The sequence below is a fragment of the Telopea speciosissima genome, chromosome 11, assembly GCF_018873765.1.
Source record: "Telopea speciosissima isolate NSW1024214 ecotype Mountain lineage chromosome 11, Tspe_v1, whole genome shotgun sequence".
NCBI lineage: Eukaryota > Viridiplantae > Streptophyta > Magnoliopsida > Proteales > Proteaceae > Telopea > Telopea speciosissima.
In genome coordinates this window covers 6,141,367-6,147,417 of record NC_057926.1, presented here as the reverse complement: position 1 = coordinate 6,147,417, position 6,051 = coordinate 6,141,367, and the positions used below count along the sequence as shown (strand labels likewise).

General features: G+C 36.4%; 1 protein-coding gene across 2 annotated transcripts in view; it reads left to right on the top strand.

Annotated features, from left to right (window-relative positions):
* Nucleotides 1-954: 954 nt before the first annotated feature.
* Nucleotides 955-6,051, top strand: part of LOC122646455 (mevalonate kinase) — a 41,592-nt gene continuing 36,495 nt past the window's right edge. The window contains exon 1 of one of the 2 annotated variants that reach the window (XM_043840014.1): nt 955-973. The gene's annotated coding sequence lies outside the window, so the exon portion shown is untranslated. Of the gene's footprint in view, nt 978-6,051 lie in introns of both variants that reach the window. The other variant, XM_043840013.1, reaches the window with a different exon arrangement.

Genomic DNA, 6,051 nt, shown 5'->3' with positions numbered 1-6,051 from the left:
TGTGATTGAAGAGGAAATAGGTAATTAAATCTAGAATCTGATCTCAATTCTCTCTCTCTTAAGTCCAAAATCTTATCTCAAATCTAAAATAATCTCTCTCTCTCTCTCTCTCTCTCTCTCTCTCTCTCACACACACACACACACACACCTTATGCGAAACAATCCTACAACTCAATTCATGGTCTAAGGTATTATATCATTCGTAACGGGGCAATATGTAACGGTTTCGGTTGTAGTCGATCCCGATATTGTGCCAATATTGTATCGGTGATACATTACGGAGAAGGGTTAAAACAGTCAAATATCTTTTCTTAAGGGGAAATCAAGGGTAATTTTGTCAAATATGGCCGATCCTTGTCGATACCGTAGTGGTATCATATTAATTTTGCAAGTGACCGATACCTAATCCAATACCATGCAGTAAAACCATGGGTTTTAGTGATCGATAACGGTCTCTACCGATCCAAATCGGTTAGGTTCACCCCTGCTTCCTTCAAAAAAAGTAGATTTTTTAATTTAAAATTTTACCCTTGTCTGTACTTGTCCACCGAGACTGGATCAGCCAGGAATCGATATTGGTCTCAACTGATATTGATGCGCCGATCCGGTACTGATTCTTCAAACCATGATCTTGATATTGTGTCGACACTGTATTGGTGAAATGGTACAGACAAAGGGTATAATAGTAAAAAAACCTATTTCTTTTTAAAGAAAATCAAGGGGTAAACTTATCTGATACAACCGATCAGTGTCGATGCCATATCAACATCGTATCGATTATACAGGTGATTGATACCCAATCTGATTCAAGTGATCAATACCCGATCCGGCATTAGTAACCACTTCGACAATATAATTTCCTCACCATCATTATGCAAGACCAAATAGGTAGTTGTTCATAAGAACCAATGTGAGTTGTAGGATTGTTTCGCATAAGGTGAGAGAGAGAGAGAGAGAGAGAGAGAGAGAGAGAGAGATTTGAGATTAGATTTTGGATTTAATTAATTATTTAATCTTCAATGACGTTTTATGGATTCCTAAAAATGAGGGAGAGAGGAAAAAGAAAAATAGAAAAACAGAAGGAAAAAAAATGAGGAAAACGGAGTCTCCGTGAATGGATATGAAATGTGGCCTTAGGAGAGCATTATTGGAGAAGAATCCTCTTCAATGACGCTGGAGAGGATCCGGATTCCAGAAAGTGTGTGGAGTCTACACTAGACTCTAGACTATGGTTGTCAATTTATAATTAAAACCGGCCGTTTAAAATCGAATCGAATCGTATTAAATCGGTTCGTTTTGGTTCCCAAAATTGAAATCTTTTCTAGGCTTGTTTCGATTTCGGTTTCATGTCTAAAACTGTTAAATAGAACCCAGTTACTTATTTTCAAACCGAATAAGGAACCGTATCAAATTATATTCTTTTTAATTTTTCTAATCAAATGTGGATGACAAATTCGTTTCCATTTTAGTGTTTGGGAAAAGTTTGATGGACTATGATCCTAACAAATAATTGTTTTTTATTGGTAAAGATGTAAAAAAAATTGGCCCAAACATTTAAAATAGGACCTAAATTGAATATGAAACCAAATTAAAACTCACTAAGAAGCTAAATACAAAATGGAATAAAAACAAAACCGAACCGAACCGAGTAGATTCGGTTTTGGTTTTGAAAATGTATTCTTATTATCGGTTCAGTTCGGTTTTGATTTTTACATTTTATTTCTTAAACTGAACCGAATCAAACCAAATAACCGAAACCAAACTGATTCACACACCTATTCTAGAGAAACCAGATCCTCTCCAGTGCGGGTGCCTATCCAGTGCGTATGGTTGGGCTGGCATCATGCACACATTCCGGTGCATATCATGCCAGCCCAGCCGTCGAATGCACATTGGAGAGGCACCCTCGTAAGCGAGGATCAGAATTCGAGTCTAGAACTCTAGATAATAGTTAAAACAGGAACGACAAAAAAATGAAACCGAAAGTTACACGTTTAGATTTCAAGTATAAGACTAAAAAACAACAATATACGCATAAATTTGGGATAATTTGAAAGCATGCTATTCTAAAATATATCTGGAAAAAAATAACAATTATCCACATCACACAAGCATATAGATTTTTTTCTTTAGTAAGCACATTTATTCCTAATGCATTCATCTTAAGGATAACTTTATAAGTATTACATTGATATTCTTAGAATTTTTAGATTCGTTGCACATTGAGTTGTGTTGCTGCCTATATTCTCCTTCCACGGTTTGATGTGATTCCGATATGGACCTGTACTACAACAAAACCAGAAAACAAGGAGGTAATGTTAGATTTAAAATATATTTTATTTTATTTTTTAAGTTTCAAAATATTTTGATTGCTTTGTTATGGTATGGGACCCATGTGATCAAAGAAGTAATTCTAAAGGTTGTAACATTCTATGGGTACCCTAAAGTCTATTCATGGTCTCTATCATGAGTGAGAAAGTGGGTTAAGGATATTAAATGAGATTAATTTCTCAATTCATGGCCATAGGTGATGTCTCTCCCTTTATGGGGTATTAAAGCCTTTATGGTCCTTAATGGAGAATGACCATTTATGGGGTTTTAAGGCCATTCATGACCCTCAGTGGGGAATGACCATGAATTTGGAATTAACCTCCAATTCATGTCCATATTCATGTCCATAAATCTCATTATTCAATTTGGTCATAAGTGGATGGTTATTCTTGGGAATTCCAAGGGAGTGCAAGGATTGGTCTTGGACCTATATAAACTCAACCAATTGCATTGTAAGATACATCTTTGGATACATGTTCATGTCCATACTTAGCAATCACTAAGAGTATTATTCTCTTTCTCTCTCTCTCTCTCTCTCTCTTTTCTTCTAAGTGTGTTAGAGAGTTGCTGTGTTGAAGCTCTTAGCTCCTTCAAGGGACTAGAAGGACTGTTACATCTTCTAGTTGGGAGTTGTTTTATCTTGGGGTAGTGGTGCAGAATACTCCTTGGCAGTAGGAGGCATCAATTACCTTAAAAACAGCACCACAAGTGTGACTCAACCTCAAGCTTGTTCAAGTTATTGCGGGTGTGGTTCTACATCAAATCCAGGCTTTGGTCTTCTCATTTCAGCCAAAGGTCAAACCTAGTTTCTACTGCTTAATCTATTATATTACAATTCGTGTTGTTTCAATTATTTGTAAGGAATTGTAATACAATTACCCAACAAGTTTAAAGTAATTGATGTTATAAGATCCCATGGCTGATCTTGGAGTTGTAAGCAACAAGGGTGATGCTTCGAACAACAACACCGCTGATGGAACCGCTGATGAAGGAAATCCTTCAAACACCAGTATTGAAGGAGTAATCAACAACCAAGAAGGCGGAGTTCCTGTTAGCCGCAATGTTAAGGAGATTCCTCTTTTTCCTACCGTTGACTCAATTTTCACCAATGTTATCCCGTCGGTGATGGAGCTTATCCCGAATTTGGGTAAGATGAGGATTATCTCTGAATTTGACAAGATCGAACAGTTTGGAGGTCAAAACTTCAAACGATGGAGGCAAATGATGTTGTTTGCATTAGCCCAAATTGGGGTGGTATTTGCCTTGACTGAACCCATGCCGGAAAAAGTAATGATCCTGAAAAGGAGGGCAAAAGGGTGGCTTGGATTCAAGCGGATTACCAGTGCAAGAATCGGATCTTGAACGCATTATCAAATGATCTATACCATGTGTATAGTTCTTTGGAGTATGCGTGTTCGATTTGGAATGCCTTGGTAAAAAAGTACTTTCTTGAGGATGCTGGTTCAAGGAAGTACTTAGTAGCTAACTTTCTAAATTTTGCTATTAAAGATAGTGACACCGCCTCAAACCAAATTGATCAATTTTAAATTTTGATTGGAAAGCTAGCAAAGGAAAAGATGGTTCTACCAGAAGAATTTGTGACCGGTGCCTTGATTGAAAAACTTCCATCTTCTTGGGATGCCTTTGAGGCGTCTATGAAACACAAAAAGACAGAGTTGACTCTAGACCAATTGATTGTAAGGATCACAATTAAGGAGAAGAACCGGCACAAGGACAATGGTGAAAAAGACCTTGGGGAAAGATGCCTAAAAGCGAACTTGGTAGAGACCAACAAACAAAACAAAAAAAGGAAGAATCGTCAAGACAATGATGAGCCTTCTTTCAAGAAGAAGAAACTTACTTGTTTTGTGTGTGGTAAGCTAGGACACTTCAAGAAAGATTGTCGGTTCAGGAAGAAAAATTCTGAAAAGGTGAACCTAGTTGAAGACAACGTCTTTATTACTATGGTCATGGAAGCAAATTTGATTGAAAAATCAAAAGATTGGGTATTGGATACCGGTGCCACAAGACATATTTGTGGTGATCTGAAGATGTTTTCTTCTTATTCCATGAATATAGAGGATGGAAAGGTATTTATGGGGAATTCCCAAAGTGCTCATGTTATGGGAAAAGGAAAAGCGACTTTAAAACTCACTTCAGGGAACACTATGGTTCTCACCAATGTTCTTCATATGCCGAATATTAGGCGTAATTTAATTTTAGTTCCTTTACTTAATAAAGTAGAAATGAAATTGGCTTTTGAAAGTGATAAAGCGGTTATCACTAAAAATAATGTTTTTGTGGGAAAGGGATACCTTAGTGAGGGGTTGTTTGTACTAAGTGTTGAAAATATTATAATTGAGAAATCTAGTACTTCTTCTGCTTACATGATTGTTTCTTCTAACTTTTTTTATTTGTGACATGGTAGGTTGGGTCATAGTAGTGTGAAATATATCACCAAACTATGCAAGTTAGGTATGATCGCCGATAAGGTGGAACCCCCCGTGAACAAGTGCATAACTTGTGTAGAGGCAAAATTGACCAAAAACCTCATAAGACTATGGATAGGAAGAGTAATCTCTTGGAATTAATCCATAGTGACTTATGTGACTACAAGTTATATAAGTCTAGGGGAAGAAACAACTATGTCATAACTTTCATAAATGACCACTCTAGATATACCATGGTGTATTTACTCAAATCAAAGGATGAGGCCGGAAAGGCGTTCATATCTTACAAAATGAAAGTTGAAAATCAACTTAGTAAGAAGGATAAAAGACTTAGAACTGATAGAGGGATTGAGTACTTTAACCTTGATAAGTTTTATGAGAAAAATGGAATTATCCATGAAACAATCGCTCCATACCAACCGGAATCAAATGGGGTTGCCGAAAGAAAAAATAGGTTTCTTAAAGAGATGATGAACTCTATGTTATTGAGTTCAGGTATACCACTTGATATGTGAGGGGAAGCCATGCTATCGGCATGTTATCTATCAAATAGAATCCCACATAGCAAGACTGGTATGGTTACATTTGAGAAATGGTTTGGTAGGAAACCAAGTCTAAAACATCTACGGGTTTGGAGTTGTTTGGCTAAGGTGTTACCGAATTTCAAGAAAAAAAAAATTGGGATAAAAAAATATGTGATTGTGTGTTTTTGGGTTATGCTACAAATAGTATGGCATACCGGTTCATGGTGATCAAAGCCATGGATGATGTTATTGAACCAAATAGCATCATAGAATCAAGAGACGTTGAATTTTTTAAAAATTTATTTTCCTTTAAGTCCATCTTACCTATAAGTAAGGATAGTCAATTGACTAATGAGGAAATTAAGTCAAATGAAAGGGTTACCAATCAAGAATTGAGTAATGATGACGAAAGTCGGCTTAGGATGAGCAAGTAACTCAAAAGACCCAAATATACAGATGATGAGTGGTTTGTCTATTTAGTAGACAAGGATCCTCTTACATACAAATAGGCTATTACATCACTGGATGCCGTCTTTTGGAAAGAGGCAATCAAAACTGAACTAGATTCAATCTTGACGAATAACACTTGAAAATTGGTGGATTTACCATATGGGTCCAAAACTTTAGAAACCAACTGGATATTTCGAAAGAAATTAAAAAATGATGAATCACTTGATCGTTTCAAGGCCAGACTCGTTGTCAAAGATTTTACGCAAATGCCTAATATTAATTACTTTGACACATTT